Raw genomic sequence first — 17,948 nt, 5'->3', positions numbered from 1 at the left:
ATCAGTAACAATATTTTCCTTATAACAAGTTTCACGCTCAAATTCCATGATACTGTGTAAATGGGGGATGGTGAAATAGATTTCTGCAACTTGTGCTATCTCTACAGTTTTTCCTGAGAGACTGTCATGTTGTATAAACTATCTTATCTGCTTTTCTTTTTTTCTCTTGCTGAAATTCATCAGTGGCTTTCAATTTTATCAGAAGGCTTCTTGCCAGCAATACAGTCGTCTTTCTGTCTATATTTAGTAGGCCACAGAACATTCAATTTCTCCACTGAAAGAACTGTTGCAAACTTTTTTTTTTTCAATCTAATATTTCTAAATATTTTCACAGTTCTAATTTCAGTTATGAAATTATAATATCACACATGAGGAGTAACAGAATAATCTAACTAACAACCATTTTTCCTTGGGGGGTGTGGGGGGGAATTTTATTCAAGAAATTAATTATTTTTTTTTCATATGTGTATGGGAAACTGTTGATCACAGCCTGAACCTCTGATTAACCACATGCGGCAAGCAATGAGATGTCTATGGAAGCACAGGTGAAGGTAATTCAGCTGTGCTACCCGAAGGAGCCAAGCTCGACCCCTCCCAGATCTCATTTAAGAGCTGACTACCACTAAGGCAGAGTCTCTTTCTCTGGAGATTGTTCCTTTGTGGAGTTTACTGCAAGCCTTCAACACTGGTGAGTGTTTTTCCATGTATCATAGATTATCTTTCTATCACAATAATCTTTTGTACAAATCATCTGTTTAACCTTTGTTTATCTGTTGGTTGTGTAACTGTGCAATTGTATAACTGCACAATATGGGACATTTTCTAACAAGTCAAATAAGCTCTTATAAGCACCAAAACGTAATGGATGTGACACTACAATCCTTAAAGTCCTCAGGATTTCTAAATAGTGACTGGCTAGAATGAAGTCTCCAAGTACCTAATGCAAAACAATTATGCTGTCCCCTGAATATGCATGACTTGAAGTGTAGCATAGATCATGTTTTTCATCTGGAATGGTGATTCTTGTGTATTAGCACAGCAAAACAGGCTCCCTCTCCACGATCTAACTGCAGAAATACTAGGGAAGCTGCACTAGCTTGCACTTTCCACAGATTTGATCCTGTATTCTTCTAGCTTCAATATTTTCAATATTCTTCACCTTTGTTACCTCAGCTCCTCTTATAAATATCAAACTTGTTAAAAAAAAAAAAAAAAAAAGTTTCCTGGAAATACAAGAGCCTGAGAAATACCCCTTTGCATATTTGTTGTAAAAAAATTATTTCTGTTCATACTGATACAGAAACAATTGGGTGATGCAGGAGTGGAATAGATGCATGGTATACAGTGTGAGATTAATACCAGGTATTTCCACTATGGAAAATGCACACCAAAAAATCTTATTGTTTTAGGAATAACAACAAGGTCATGATCTTTTTGTTGTTTTTGTTTCCAAAGAGGAATCATTATTAGTGGCAAGGCTGGTAAATCTTGGGAACGGATGTGAAGTTTAAAGCCTTATCATGTCACAAAAAGAAACTGCTGCTGTGGTTTTCTTTTAGTCATTTCTAACACGAATTATCAGTACCTTTTTTCTATCTTGTGTGTCAGGAAGGGGAGTCATTAACTTATTACTTCAGTGTGTTATGTTAGGATCTATCTATAGTTCAACTTTACCTATTAGTGACTAGCAAAGGACCCAGAAATGTTAAGAGGGGACAGGTACGAGTGTATCTATCTGGGCAGGAACAATGGATTTCAGCTAATAACCTACGCATTGGAAGAGTTTACTCAGACTTTATCGAAAGGGAAAGGGTATGAATTTCAAGTCCTTTATGTGTACATCTTTGCCTTCTTTCTTCCTGCTTTATACTGCCTTCAAATTCAGGGACTGATTCACTCCAAAATGCAGTCAGAACAAAAGATCAACATACTGACCTTGCACGACTAGACACAACCCCTGTAGGAGGTTTAATTTAGACTCCGAAGCTTCTCTGTCATGTCTTGGTAGTGTACTGGTCTTTTCTGAAAGGTCTACATGTGTTGGTTTTTTCTGTAACCCAGAAGGATGGAGCAGGTTCTGTTGCTTGTCTCTGCTCTTTGGCCTCCTGATTACTGACTAGATGAGATTTCCATAGCAGCAAGTTAGCACTGTATTATTTTTCTAAGGGATATCCTAACTGCTCTTCCAGCACTTGGTTAAGTTGCTGGATTAATTATACTAGACCTTTGTAAAAGTAAGCTGTTTTTCTTCTTTTTCTTTGTATGTATGTGTGCGTGTGAAAAATGAATGTTAGCAAGTATTTTTTCTGTGATTCCACATTGCTGAATGTATACAATGCAGATGTCAGCCTTAATGGCATCTCTTCCTAGAACAATCAATATCTCTCACTTTGAATTGGCCAAGATCAGTATGTTCATAGACTTTCACACTTTAATTCTAGAAAGCATCTTGACCAGCTATTTTTCATTTCATTTAATTATGATCAGCCATAAACTTAATCATATTACCATTGTATTTTCCTTCTTGATAGTATTACATACTCTTGTATCATGTGCAGGTTTTCTTAGTTTAAAATAAAGCATATTTTGATAAATGCAACTTCTTCACACTGTCAGAAATAAATCTATCTCAATTTTGTTTGGCTGATGTGGCTTTTTTTTTTTTTTCTTTCCCCATTTGTTCATTTTAATCATTCGCAAGTTGTTTAGAAGGTATCTAAAACTGCTTTCTGTGTTGGTGGTTGTAAGCCAAGTTCGCATTGCTGCCTGGTATTAGATCTCTTCAGTTTCCTTCCTGTAGTGCCTTTTGTTAATATAAACATGAATTTTAAGGTGAAGTGGTAAGTCAGAATCTAGTAAAGCTGCATATGGCTGTCCAATGGGGATATAAATGTTTAAGCATGAGTTTGTGGCAGGTGAATCTCTTGAGCATATACATGCAGGAGATGTGCTTTTGACACTGTAGTTTGGAATTTCCCTCCTTCCATAAGCTGTATTTCAGGTCTGTTTTGCTAGTTATTTCATATTTACTGTGTTTTCGTGCAGATCCAAGTGGCTACGTAAGCCCTTTAGTTTTCTCTTTACAGTGAGAAATCTTGGCGCTCTCCCCTCGTTACCTGACTCAAAACAAGTCCTGAGCTAGTATATACTTTACTCTCTGGTAGTGACCTGCTGCCATACTGCTAAAGTAACTAAAACTAGCAGTGGATCAACATTTTTCCTGATTTCTGTTCTTCAGCCAAGTACTTGCTAGAATTTAGGAGCTGCTCCAGAATACAGAGACAGAGAGATTTTTCTTTAGATGAGGATATCGCATAAGTTCTTCCCATTCTTTCTGCATTTCGCTTTTGAGTGCCACGTTTTGCAAATCCAGCTAAGTGATTTTATCAAAGCAATTTGCTCTTCTTGAGCTCTTGAAAGCATTCAGACAGCTGGCTCAGTCACGGCTTTGTCCAGACTTGTCTTTCTGTGGCAATTCCAAGGAACACACTGACTGTCAGGATGTTCATGTCTCTCCAAAAATACCTCTCTGATGCCTTTCCCTGTTCCTTCAGTCTATATTACTGCCATACTAATGTTGCTCAGCATTGTTAGGATCTACCCACCACTACCTGGACTTCCATCTGGCTTCCACTGGATGACAGTCTATGATCATGGCGCATGGAAAGGAAGAATGGCAGATATGTAAGCTTGTGCTATTTCATACACGTATTGAAGTGTCTCCTTGGACATCTGTGGGACAATTGTCCTTTAAGAACTGAAGCCCTATCACACACTTCAACATTTGATCAGGGTCCAGGCTATATCCATGGATCTTGGGGGCCTCAAGAAGCTTCTGGCTCTGTTTTCAGCAAATGTATGTGCTCAATTACAGGTCATTTTTCAAGTGTTTCTCAGGTGTAAGCTTATTAGGACACAAACATATCTTACAGTAATGAAAAATCCAATACTCAAATAAGGAGAAGCTGTGCTAGATATGTATAGAGAAGGAGTATCAGCTCCTGATTTTGAGAGTAATCTAAGATTTGCTTTTTTTTGTTGTTTTCTGTTTGTTTCTTTGTTTTTATGGTACCATATTGTTCCATGAAGATGTTTTAGTCTCAACATTTCTTTACTGTTGTGCAAGCTGAGTATATGTTGCACTCAGACTGTAGGGCAAGATCACCTGAAATTTCTACTTTCTTTGCCAGTTTATGAGGTGTGCAATAGATCATTAGGAAAGTACTGAAAGCAGGGATTACTTCCTACCTATCACCTTTATCGTAGAACCAAGCCCAACAAAGAAATACCATCAGTAAGATGAGGCTCTGACAGTTCTCCTGGCTCCAGGTAATATAGAGAACCTAAGTAAATTTTCATTTATCTTTGCCTGTATCTTTCCTGGAATCTGTGTGCATGAGATATGGGTTTGAGAGCAAAGCTGATTTTACATTTGGATGCAAAAATGGGAGAGTTCTAGGGATAGATACTAAAAATCGCTTTATTTAATGTCTGCTAGGATACTCCATCTCTATCAAAATCAGTGTTGCAGTATAAGAACTTTTTCCCCTTTTTTACCTGGGTTTTGAAGAGCAGAAGTAAAATAAAAACAAAGAAAACAACAACAGAAGAACTGATAAATATTAAGGAGATTTTTTTTAAAAAAAGTAATGGGGACGGGGGGGTGGGGTAGGTGGGATGAACTTTTAACTCAAAGACCGTCACTGTTAAAAACCCCCCTCAGAGAAAGAGTGGCCTGTAACTCTTGATGAGGCAAAAAGCAGGTAGCAGCTTAATAAAATCATAACCCACTTATGCACAAGAAAAAGGTACTCTGAGAGCAAATACTCCTGGGTGAATTACTACAAGTTCAACTAAATAGTCTGACATATATTTTATAACAGTGACTTATAAATAGACTGTGCCTTTAAGGCAGGCATTATCTTAGATATACCTTTTTTTTTTTTTCTACTAAATATTTTTTTTACTGAGAACAAATATTTAAGATACGACTCCTGTGTTTTATAAAATAAATTTTTAAAAAAGATTAGAACATAATCAGAGCAGTCAAGATAAAAGCCTTTGACTTTCTGTAATCCCCTCTTCTATGATCTCAGAGAAGCAAAATGATTTTCTTTCTCTAGTTTCTCTACTAGACTGTATTACTTTCATCTAACATTCACACTACTTAAATATTTCTACAAAGACAGTGGATGTAGAAAGTTTGGAGGTCTTGGATTCAGTTTGAAAATATTGTGAAGTCTATATGGCTAATGTGACAAATGGCTCCAGTCTGTATTTACAGTAACAAGAATATGGTAATGGTATGTTGTCTCCATGAGGAATAGACAGGATTACTCAGAAAATCTGTATTTCAATTTTAGCTTTGTTATTTACTTGAAATTTATTTCAATATCTACATAGAAGAATAAGGTTTTTGCTTGTGCATCTTTTAAAATGCATGAGTATTTTTTTTTAGGGAAGGAATACTTAAAGTATTTGAAATCCTGTATTTAATTTCCTTGCCTGGTACAACTAATACAATGGGGAGAAGATTCTGGGACATCTTAAACTACCGTTGCTAGTAGCTCATAGTTCATTGTGTCGTCCCTTGACTTAATCATTTGTATTTATCTCAAAGAGGAGGGATGCTTTCTTAAATCCCAACTTACCTTTTCTTGAGGTTTCTGTTGGGGGAGTTGTTGCTAAATGCAAATTCCTAACCAACAGTTGTGCACTTTATGGAGACTTTATGTCTCCATGCCAAAAAGGATAGAGACCAGTATGTGTGCCTTGTTTTCTCTAGCAGTGATCAATGGAAAGAAAACTTCCCTCTTTGTTAGTCAAGTGTGGCCCCATGTGCCACAGTCCAGTCTCAGTTGATGATGAAGTGATGGCTTTCAAGGAATTCTTCTATTCTGATTTGCAAAATCATCCCCAGAAATTTTCCTGCTCTTATCTCGCTTGCCTGTAATAGAAATGATGTGCTCTTTGTTTGCCTTTTCTTTTTGAGTAGGTGTTCTGTGCTTGCCACTTAACAGTTGTACAGGGTCTGTTCTGAAATTATCAACATTTATAGCACACATTTTCAAATTAACACTCTTAAATATGACCACAAAATCTGTTGCTACTCCCCAAATGCATCTTTTTTCATTAAACTACACATTACCACATGTAAGTGCACTTTTGCATTCAGAGCAAATAAATAAAATTGATACACAAAAAAAAAATTGCAAATATGGTCCATGAAAAGCTTGAATTTTAAAGGCAAATGTTTGTTGTTTTTTTTTAATTTTATGGCATGTGTGTGACCAAGATCTTGGTGTACTTTATGGTCTGTTATGCTGCAGAGGACGGTCAATGTTACATGTACAGAAAGGATCCTCTAAATTAAAATCTCCCTCTCTTGAAAGTGGATGTGGGTTTTTGTAGTGGTAATCTAGAGTGTTTTGTTTGTTTTTGTTTCTGATTCCAAAATATGTTCTGTTGCAGGGAGTAAAACCACAGTAATTAGCATGTAGGAACATTTCTCTGGCAACACATAAATCAACAGCTACAAAGGGTATTTTTAATGTATGTTTCTATTCAAATGGCTCGTCAGATTCCACACCCTATCCTAAAGTACAATGATTAAAGTTTTTCAAAAGGTTTTGACTCGGCATACTTCATGAAGTGTCTGATAACCAACCTACTACCTTACTGTATTGGATGTTTTCACCAAAAATATTTATTGGTTCGATCACTCCTTTGGTGTGGAAAGCAGAGTGGATTCCATTTTGCAAATCTGAACTCACTGTGATTTTTACATGGGATGTGGATATTGTTCTAAGATTTAACTCTTGAACATTTGATTGAAGAAGAAACATTTGATTCTTGGCAATTTGATTAAATAATGCCAAGAAATAGATTATGCATATAACAAATGTATAACTTTTTTTTTCAACTGTTTTTCACTTTTGTGTTCTTTAATTTTTGGTTTATTTTTCATAACTGAAAATAATTTGAGAGATGATAGTTTTTTTTTTTAATATTAAGTATCACTGGCAGTGTTGGGAAATAAATTGGTCAATATTTTCTTCAGATATACTTAGTGTTTCCACCTGTTGACTGCTCCAGAGTCACTGCTGGCAACACTGGTTTCCCCTTGATCTAATAAGTGCAGCGTTTTCAAACTGAGACTATTGGTCATTTTGATTGTAACATTTTGAAACATTCCAAAAAATCTTGGCTAGTAGAAACTTCTATCATGCATCACTTTTGTATGCAAAGAAAAATAACAAGTATATTCACTGATTAAGATGATCACCAAGTAATTCTGCATTTCCTTTTGATATCCCTTCCTTTCCTTTTGCCATATTATGCCTGTATTTTAACATCAAGTTTATATGCAAAATCCCAAAGGAATGACTCTAAAATAAATGTTTATGGTTACATTGAATTGAGTGACTTTTATAAATTTATAAATTTTTTTTCTTCTCTCTCATCTCCTTTTTCAGTAGTTCTGTTAGCTTTCTCAGACAGTTAAAGTCTATCCTTTTTTCAGCGTCAGGGAGGAGCCTCATATTTCAAAAGTGTGCCTAAAAAGGAGTGATGAAAAGTGCACAACTGAATTTCTGACTTAGGCCTTCTGGTTCAAAATTTAACTTCCACTGTCTGAATGTGCTTCTGGAATGCTCAGGTTTACCATTTCATTTCAGCCTGTGACAGAGAGATCAAGCTGTGGAGTTCAAGTCCCAGTCTGTGATCTGGTCTTGAGCGCCTGGAGAGCTCAGAGCAAGGTTTTGATCAGGCTCTTCTGCTCTGGTCACACATCACATGAGCTGAAATGTAGAAGCAGGACTCAATCAAGGCTACCAGATCAATGGAATGTACCATGGGATAGCACAGAAGTAATTTAAGCTGTCTTTTTTCTCTTTCTTTCTCTTTTTTGTCCCCTCCCTTATTCTCTCTGTCTGGTTTTCAGAACTGGCGTGAACCTTTAAAAAGGCAGTCTGAGTTTCTGGTTTGTTGCAAAGCTTTGAAACCAGGCAAATTTCTGAGAGTTTGTGGTTTCGTTCCAAATATTTCATAAAGCTCCCTTCCGTGTTTTAAAGGGAACAAAATCACAAATCTGGCTACTTATTGAAATTGTGACTACTTCATTCACCTATTGAATACAGTATATTCACCATTTGCAGGCAGCAAATGAATACCTTAGCAGATGGGAATTTATATTGTTTCCATGGTTACAATAATAAATACAATTTTGATCTGCTCAGAGTAGCTCTTGTTTTTCAAAAGGGTCTTTAAATTACTTGCATTTTCCAGTGGATTTTAAACTCTTTTTTTTTTTTTTTTTTTATGCTGATAATCTAGAAGCTGCTATTTTATGACAACAGTTTATGGTAGATACTACAGTTGTTGCGAGACAATTTGATTTCATGTTTCTCTAAAGCACATAATTAGTGAGATGAATTAAAGTAATGTTTTGTTCTGTGCTTACCATACCAATAGCTATCCAAAATACACCCAAATGATGGAACTAGAAGTAGAAACCTGTGGTTGCAGACTTGAATTTTACTTTTTTGTTTCTTATTCATGGGATTTGCAGAAATGAAGTAATCCCAGAAACTGATTGAATACTGAGAACAGTTTATGAAAAATCAGCAGGTTCATTTTGGAAAGAAAAAAAGTTCATTTGCTGGCTCTTTGAGACAATGGCTTTGTTTTACCTGAGAAGATATTGTCTGAAGCAGTAAAATCATGCTTATTTACAAAACCACTCTTTCAGAATTTATAGGAAAAAGTAGCTGAATAAATTGTATGTCAACATTATTCATTATTCAAACTTCCGTAGATGGCATCCTTGAAACCATTATAGCACGTTTTGGTACTCAGCTGACCCAAATGTAAACTTCTTTTGAATGTATCTGTTCTGTGATCAAACTCTTTGCAATGGCTGTTTTCATGGAAATGAATTATTTCAAAAATTTCTCGTAGTAAAAAGGTTTAAAGAATCTCTCTTTGCAAAGCAAGTGAAAACTTGTGCTTCATAAGTATGTCTTATCCTTTGAATCAAATGGAGATGCTGTTGTGTACGCTGCAGCAGCCAATTTGGGCAGGAATTTTGTTTCCTGAGGTAAATAAATACTGTATCCATCTGAAATGAGAACAGACAGCTTTAGAAGGGAGAATTTCATGAGCAGCACTGAAATATGGCAGATCAGGAAGGTTCTGACACTCTTGGGAACAGCTGTGTTTAATGGCTGGACACAGGCAGGCAGTGCTCTGAGCAAGGCTCTCAAGACCTGTTAGCTTTCCGTTTCATTAAATTGTATCTCAGCTTTGCTTTCTAAATTCAGGTTTCTTTTTTAGTTTTCTCTTTGCTCCTCTGTGAAGAGCTGTTTGGGCATCTTTTTATCAAAAACTTGGCAAGATTTGAGGGCTAGGATATGGAGGGACAGAGATGGAGAGCTGCTGCTAGATCCCTATCCTACTGAGACAGCCTGGTCTGATGTATCACTCATGAATGACTCAGTAATTACTCCACTGGGTTGCTTCCTCAGGCTCAGGATTCAAATCATGCTGCCTGAATGTATAGCAAAACAGAATTTAGAAATGCTGTCTGGTGTGCATGCAGACCCACTGCAACTCACCAAAAAAACCAGCCAGCTGGAGCAAAGAATCCCAGAGGGAGACTGTCTGGATTGAAGCACTGACCAGGCTCTGGGCTCATATATCAGCTGAAGGACTGCAGAGAGAAGCAGCATGTCTCAAGGCTCCTCTTTGTTTTGTAAAGATTAGTAACTCCCCAGTGTTCTCTTCAGTGTAAAGATAACCGTGCTTAAGAAATTACTCAGCTTCCCTTGTTTTCCCAGACTGTCTTCCACATTGATTTTGAATGATCTTTTCAAACAAGACATAAAATTCAGATGGTGTGTACCTTAAGCAGCCAGCTACTGGAAGGAAGTAAGCTCTCACTGCTGACTGAGGCAGAGGTGTTCTCCTGGAGCTCTGTCCTAGCTCTAGCTGTGGAGCACTGGCATCCCAGCATGGTGCTTCCCTCGGGATAGAAATATTTACTCCTCAGAAGAGGCCTGTGCCAAATCCTGTCACCTGCTGTGTGTGAATGATGCCTGGAAATAGGATGGAAATCTCTGCTAGTGGACTGTGGGCCTGTGAATCAGCCATGAGTCACAGCCTCAAGCTGCAAAAACAAATCTTGCAGGAAAGGACTAAGCAGTGCAGTGTGAAAGCAGGTTAAAAGCTTGGTTCTTTACGTACGTACATTCTGTCTATCAACAGCATCTACACAAGAGCCATTATTGCTGATTTCAAGCAGGGAAAGAAGAATCAGAATTCCTGGATGCAATAGGCTCAAACATTATAACAAAAGTTAACTGCAATTATCATCTTAGCAACACTTTACTTAGCCCCCGTGACTTAGGGAGTCTGAGGCAAACGTTCTTATTCATTCTTCTTAGAGTCTGTTGTTTCACTTAGTATTATGATTCCTGAGAACTAGTGCTCTTCTGAATAATTACCATCTTCCTTGAAAGGCCTGAGCCTTCAAAGTGACTTTGGCATTCAGTTGACTCAGAGCCTTTTCTTGTAGCATAGAAGTGGCCATATGTGAGTGATTCTACTTGTAGTCAACAGCTGTGAACTTCTTGTTTGATGTAGGTAATTTTATTAGAAAATCATCTGTGTTGTGCTGATTAGCATGAAAAATTATGGAAAGCATGTTAACATCTTGAACATATGAAGCAAATTCCAAAGGTACTGAGTGCCACTTAACATGAAAAGTTGTTGCTGGTCCTTGACTATTATGTAATGATTTCAAATATAATCTCAATTACACTTATATACAGTTTATTATTATTTTCAGTATTGTTACTTATATGTGTTCTGTTTAAACTTTGTGTCTTTTCAAAGTGATGGCTTTTCCAAAAAAACAAAACAAAACAAAAAACAACAACAACAAAAACCCACACACAAACATAAACAAACAAACAAAGAAAAACATGGTTTTCCACAGGGCTTAGGGTTTGTAGTAGGCTGTAAGTCCAGCTGTCACAAGGGCTTAACAATATTTTGTACTGATATACTGATATATCAGTATATCTTTGAGGGGTAAAATACAAGTCTTTTGTGGCTAATCTTTATGCTGTCTAAATATGGATGGAAAACCAATGGAAATGCATGAATATTAACTTAGGTTGACCGTGTGATGAGCTTGTGTCATGTTTTCCACTGAGCATGGTCCAAGCATAAATTGTTTCCTTATTTCATTTTCTAATGTCTCCTTAGCTGACCAAAATACTTTAAAATACTAAATCTTGTTGACCTTGATTACATAGACTGGTGAAGAGAGATGAAGAGGACAGCAGATCTCTGTGCTGTAGAACATGAAGGATTGGGTACACTTGCTCAAAGATTTTTACCAAACTGTTGCAGTCCTCTGCATTATGGTGTCAACATCTGTAAAAATTGCAACTTCAATTCATAGGGGAGTAGGTGCTGATGAATCAGTCCCAGGCTGCAAATCAGAAGCCAGTTTTCTGCAGTAAGAATCAAATAGGGTTGAAACAGTACTTCATTCACCTTTGACATTGGTGTTTTCATCTCTAATACCATCCAAATAACATCCTTATTTGTAAATTCTATGTAAACTCTAATGACATAAAGGAATTCTCCTAATTTTCACCATTAAAAGTTATTAATTGCTTTGATTTGAAAGAAAAACTAAACATTATTTTTTGGAATTACTTATGTCCTAAATATGAATCCCTCTCTAAAGATTATTTTCACTTTCTGTTATGCTTCCTGGGACGTATCTTTTTCCTTTGTTATGTAGAATCCAGATCAGGGGTAAATACTGATAGCTTCACAAGATTGGTTTCCAGTGTTTCAGTATGTACCAAAAGAAAAACAGGTGAAAGAAGCAAAACCTGGAAACTTAGGAAGTTGTGCCTTAATGACAGATTCTCCTTTCCCTTCCTTATTGGGTATGTGTGCTGTCAAGCTTAGTAGGGTACAAAGTCTATACCACTTTGTTATTTATTTGTGTTGAATAACGAGGAGTTTCAAGGTGCAAACTAGATAGTTTGTAGTGCATCAAGACAATAACCAATAAAAAGTAACAGCTGTCCACACTACTTTTTCATAACACTTCCTAGACTGTCTTGTGTATTCTACATATGTGAGAGAAACTTGTTCCCTTGAAAGGGAGGATGCTTTTTGTTTTGAAGAAGAGCAGTGTTTGGAATGTAGTTTTGCATACCTTTCTGAGGGAACAAAAACATGACCTATGTATGGAGAGAGACGTGACTACTGTTGCTTAATATAAATATTCCTCACTGCCTAAATGCATTAAATCCATTACCACTTATTCTGTCTTAGTGGAGGAAGGAAATAATGTAAGGTTCATATTCTGGTTGCTAAAATGGATTTATTTTTCATTGTCAAAGGCAGCTTGAAGTTACGTATCAGGCAACACTGTAGGGTTATATCAGTTGGTCTTTACTGTCACCACTTTGAAGTTGATCCTTTGGATAATTCATCAAGGCAGCAAACTTGGATAAGTTCTCACACAATTGCTTCTTAAAGGTACCAAAACTTACATAATATTATTTTATAAGTACATAATTTTTCAGTATATCATTGTCTTAGGTTTAATAACCAAAGATGATGTCTGCTAAAGCAGAACACACAAGTAATTCTAAGTTAATTTGATGGGGTGAATGTGGAGGGTACTCTAAGCAATGTGAGGTCCCTATGTGGAAAGTATATGTTCATTTTGTTCAGACCTGTGATGTTCAGCTGTACACCTATCAGCATTCCTACAAAATATTCCAGTTGTGCCACTTTGGTTGCGAATCTGGAAGTGGGTGTTTGTGACTCTCCCTGTTCTGAACAGAACCCAGAGCAGTCGTATCAGCATTAGGTAATGACACCCTCAAGCTGACAGGCTTCCAAAACCCTTTTTGTTTCACAACTGGTACAAATCCTTATAATTGATTTGGATTGTGGGGCTGGTAATATAGCACTGAGTAGCAATTAATGCTAACATTTTAGTTTCATTTCATTCTGTCAGATACACTTGACATTCTTTTTATGTGTGAGATTGTCAAGTATAAAGCTGTGTGTCTCATTATATGTCTATTTGTCACCTCCCTTCAGATCACTGCCACAAACGATACAGATGAAGCTTCCCCTCCCCTTAATTCTTTTAGCTCACTGGTTTTGCAAGAGGAATTTGTAAAAGATGTGCCTATAGATTACTGTATATCAGATTAGTTATAAAGGCTGTTCATTTAATCAATGAATGTATATTCTGTTTGAAGAAGATCAGACAGGTGACCTAGGATGCTGTATATGGCTGCAGTTTTAGGGCTGCTGGATAGACCCTGTGATCATTTGGTCACTGTGAAAATACTAATTGTTTTCTTGATGTAACATTACTGAGTCTCTAGCAAGTCTTTACAGCTTGTGGGGAAAAAAAATGTTCATGGCCTATTCATGTGTTGTCTTTTGTTATTTTTGGCTGTGCTGGGAACTTTTATGCGTATGGTAAAAATTCTGTGCTTGCTATCTTCTTATATGCATCAAGCTAAGGATATATAAGTATTAGACAGGACATGACAGTTTCAAAGAATACTTGAAAGAAAAACCCATGACATGACAAGTAATGTAAAAGTGTCTGAATGAGAAGGATTCATGGAAGCCTTAACAAGTGTATAAATCCCAGCAGTCTAGTTCTCTGTCTCTGCATAACAAGGGCTTGCACAAAAGCTGAAAGGCAACTAATTGGGTAAATCCTGTTTCTGTTGACAGATTCATGGATGCAAGTCCAACACAAAGCAATGCAGTTGCTTTAGCAAGGAATTTCTACAGCCTCAGTGGAGGCTGGGGATCTGCCAGCAGAAGGTTCTCCTCCTTTTTCAGTGTTCTAGGCCCCCTTTGCACAAGGCTTTATAAAGAAGGCCAGCAGAAGAGCAGTCTTGGGTTGAGAAGCCTTTTCTCACAGTGCTTTTTTCTCTGAGCTAACGCACTATCATGCTGGTTAGTCTGGAGCTAAGGGGCTTGTTGAGCAAATTATTCAAAGAGAGGTGCTTGAACACTGGAGAAAGAAGCTGTGAATATTTTCTAAGAGATGTCCACCTCAGTTTTTAGAAGTTGAATGTGTTTATATAGGTTTAACCATGTATTCAACTGTGAGGCTCGGTCAGAATTAATATTTAGTTTTATGATGCCCTTCTTCCTTTCTTCTGTTTGTCTACTCATCTTTCCACCAGTTAAGAACTGGTAAACAACCTCCACCCAATTTCCATCTCCCTAACCCCTGGAAAAAAAAAAAAAAAAGAAAGAAATTCAAAATCTGTAATGGTTTCTGTTTCCTCAAGACAAGTCATTTCTTTGAGCTTTTCATCCTAGCCTGGTTTGTTCCATCTTGCTTTGTACTGTCTTAAGAACAAATAAATAGAATTCCTCTTACCGCCACCAAATATCTGGATCTTCCATGTACTATCGCTAAAGAGAGGCTGCAATTGCATAGGACATTGCATTTGAGATTTGGACTGTACTTTTACCAGGGCTGTTTGTGCAGTGTCTTGGAGAAAGGCAGTTGGTGTCACAGCTTTATTACAGCTTCTTAAACTATACCATGCGCCATGACTGAGTTTTTTGCAAACATATACAGACTGAGAGAGGGAAATGAGTTAAAATATTATTACATAATTTTAAAGTCTCTCTAATCTCTTTCCTTTGTAGGCAAGTTCAGCAATTTTACAAAATCCCAGCTGAGCTTAATCATGTTAGAAGGAGTCTAATGAAAGCTTTATTTCCTGATATTAAATCATATTTCACTTAAAAAATAAAATCCCCACAAAAATATTATTAAATAACATTGTGAATCAGCTGTTTCAGGTTCAGCATATTCTTTCTCTATACTATGCAGTAGTACCTGCTTGCAGAACTACTTCAATACAAAACAGATAACACATGTTCCCATCTTCAGTATGTATATGTAGATATATCTGTATGTAAATATAACTATAGATGTACAAATGCTGATGTCATAAGCTTACATGCATATCATAGTGCATTACAATTATAGCACATGTATCTTAAAAGCAATGTTCTTTTTCTAGATGATCTCCTGCTAACATCAGTTATATTATTTTAATGATTTGTACTTTTTTCTGTGATGTGCAATTTGGTACATAGGGCGTTATGGATTCAACAGTTTTATTAATTTGAGAGGTTTCCTCTGAGCAATAAAATGGTTCAGTATGACAAAGAAAGTATCATAAATTGATTTGTCACCTATCAGATCTTGATTCAGCAGTGATTTCTTTATTGTGGTTATTTCCCTTCAATTATCTGCAATCTTGAAATGCTGCATAACATCCCCATATCAATTGACAGAGGGGAAAAAAAACAAAAAACAAAACATAAATGTGACTAGGTTTCACAAATAACCTTCAGATTATTGGTGGTTCTTAATTCTTATTCCTTAAGGCACAGCCTTCCTTGACATAAACAAGATATCTGTCCAAATGTTTTAAGTGAGCGCAGTCTCTCAGTCAAATGACAGAAGAGATGTCAAATATTTTCAGTATTTGAATACATAACAGTGTTATTTTGGAAGGCTGCGTGCATCCAAGAGGATAGGGTTTCTCTGTAAGTCTGTCTGTAAGACATTAATTAATGTTCTCTCCACACTGAATGTTGTGCTTTAAGTAATATTAATTAGTGGAACTCCTCTAGGACTTCTTACGTTTATGGTGAAAACAAATCTCAAAAATGATCACCAACATCTGCTACTTGTTTTGTATTGCAGTTGTGCCTGGAGGTTGGGTGCCTGCTCTGCTAGGCACCTGCCTAGTCATTCAGAACAAGACTGTGGCTTCTTGTATGAAAATTGGGATAGACGCTGTATGAACATGGCTTTCATACAGTTTAAAGACTGATACGCATTCATGCATTCCCAAATGAGCTTCCACAGCACTACATTTTGATTTCCTTTTATTGGAAGTCAATAATTAGTGTTTTATGTTCTATTTAGTCTGTTAGAATCTCATTGTGAGACACCAAATGTTGATTTGTTGGCTTTGGATACCTGAACAAGAACCACATTCCCAAGTAAATCAACACAATTGTTAATTATCTTGTAAGATTAAAAGCTCTACTTTTTGTTAGCCTGAATTAGCCAAATTTTAGTTTCTAAATTCTACCTCTCTGTACTACGTCTAATGTATACTTCATTCTACTTTCTTCCTTTTGAATGGTTTCCAGGGGTTTTCAGCGTCCTTCTTGAAATGCAGATACTGCATTGTTACATGCGGACTGCCATATAGTGTGTGAAGGTTTTGCAATAGAAAATAAATATGAGTAGATGGAATATATCCACTTCAACCAGAGTAGCAGAGAAATCAACCTGCTCAGCGCTAGGCTTCTTGTCTAGGGGTTTCTTTCATCTGGGAAGTTGGACTGCTGACAATGGAGAGCTACAATCCTCCTGCAGGCATGTAACTTTGCAGCTTTTTGACGGCCCTCTTATACCTGTGAGTATTGCAGGAGGTAGAAAAGAAAAAATAATCACAAATTGTGGTATCAGTTTATTAAAATGCAAGTTGTCAATCTTTAAAGCATTGATAATGACTATAAGTAAATGAAATGTCTCTCACACTAAACATGAGAAAGAAAGAATGAACAGTCCCTTGATTTTATGCATTTTTTGTGGTTAAGAAGCTGGGTGAAATTATACAGGACCACATCACTGTACCGCATCACAGTACATTTTTATCAGACCAGTGGAATATATGACATTTGAAGTCAGACAAGTGTATTCATGCCATTTTATTCTCTCTTCCTGGCCTTTGCTACCTCATATTGTATGTGGTTACATCAAATTATTCATGTGCACTAATTTTAGGTTTCATTCATGTGTTTGAAAGATGAAGAGAGAGATGCAGACATAGGAAAAATGATAAAACTTGAAATAAATTCAAGTTGAACAAGTGTTCCTGTCTTCTACCTTGACTATTTCATTACCACTCTGACCTCTAATCACTAATAATGGTTTACACTATGTCTGGCATTAAAATTGGCCAATATATGCAAAGCATATATTTCAAATTACTTTTGTGGAAAGGAGCAGTGTCTCTCTTACTCTGGGGGGAAGAGGCAGGGGGTAAAAATATGCCTGCGTTAGGGTAACATATCTGACAACTTTAAAACTAGTGAGTAAAATCAGGAAAATATAAAAGTGACCACAGGTTTTCTAGCAATATCAAAACAAGTTCATAACCAAACAATGGATGTTCTTTAAAAGACTGATGGTTGTTATCGAATTAAATGTCTCATATTTTACCGTAAGAAAGGCTTTTCTCTGGTTACTATGTATGGATGACATAAAAGATGAAAATATTTCTAGTATCTGTGATTTTAAATGATCAGGTCAGATTCAGCTAACAACATACTTGATTCTTTTTATCTTTTTTTTTTCCTTTGTGTGTGTTCTTTGCTAATTGTGTTTGTTATATGGCAAAACAAAGCATTTTATTGTGAGAAAGAAAAAGGAACTTTTGTTTCTGTGATCTGGTGTCACAGAGTTTACTACTACTTCAAAATAAGGCCAAGCATAAAACCAAATTCTATTATTCAGGAGCCTGCTTATCTTTGGTAAGAAAATAAGCACGGGGGAGATTTTCCTTGTCATTGCACAAGCTGTAGTGAACAAGATTTATGAGACCATAGAAGCCTTATGGATGCTGTGACTATCCTTGGTGTTGGTGTAAGGCTTCTAGTAGTAGACCTTTCTATTGCCATCTTCATCCTGTGATTTATTAAAATTACCTGCTAAGTCCTCATGCAAGTAGGAGTTGTCTGAAGCAAGCCAATCAATTCTCTCTTAGGCCCTTAATCAGTTTACTTTTTCCTCAGTCTGTTTTAAAGCCTGAGTTTTAAGAAGCATAGATGCCATA

At 36.6% G+C, this 17,948-nt stretch overlaps 1 long non-coding RNA gene across 5 annotated transcripts in view; it reads left to right on the top strand.

Annotated features, from left to right (window-relative positions):
* The window catches only part of LOC107315770 (uncharacterized), a 251,329-nt gene that overhangs the window by 200,777 nt on the left and 32,604 nt on the right, over nt 1-17,948 (top strand). For all 5 annotated transcript variants that reach the window (XR_014948867.1, XR_014948865.1, XR_014948866.1 and 2 more), the window contains exon 2: nt 490-688. This is a non-coding gene — a long non-coding RNA (uncharacterized LOC107315770). The remainder of the gene's footprint in view (nt 1-489; nt 689-17,948) is intronic.

Source organism: Coturnix japonica, chromosome 8, assembly GCF_054131305.1.
Source record: "Coturnix japonica strain WE chromosome 8, WE-NBRP24, whole genome shotgun sequence".
Taxonomy (NCBI): Eukaryota; Metazoa; Chordata; class Aves; order Galliformes; family Phasianidae; genus Coturnix; species Coturnix japonica.
Note: the sequence above shows the minus strand (reverse complement) of the source record. Positions and strands in the feature narration are given on the sequence as shown.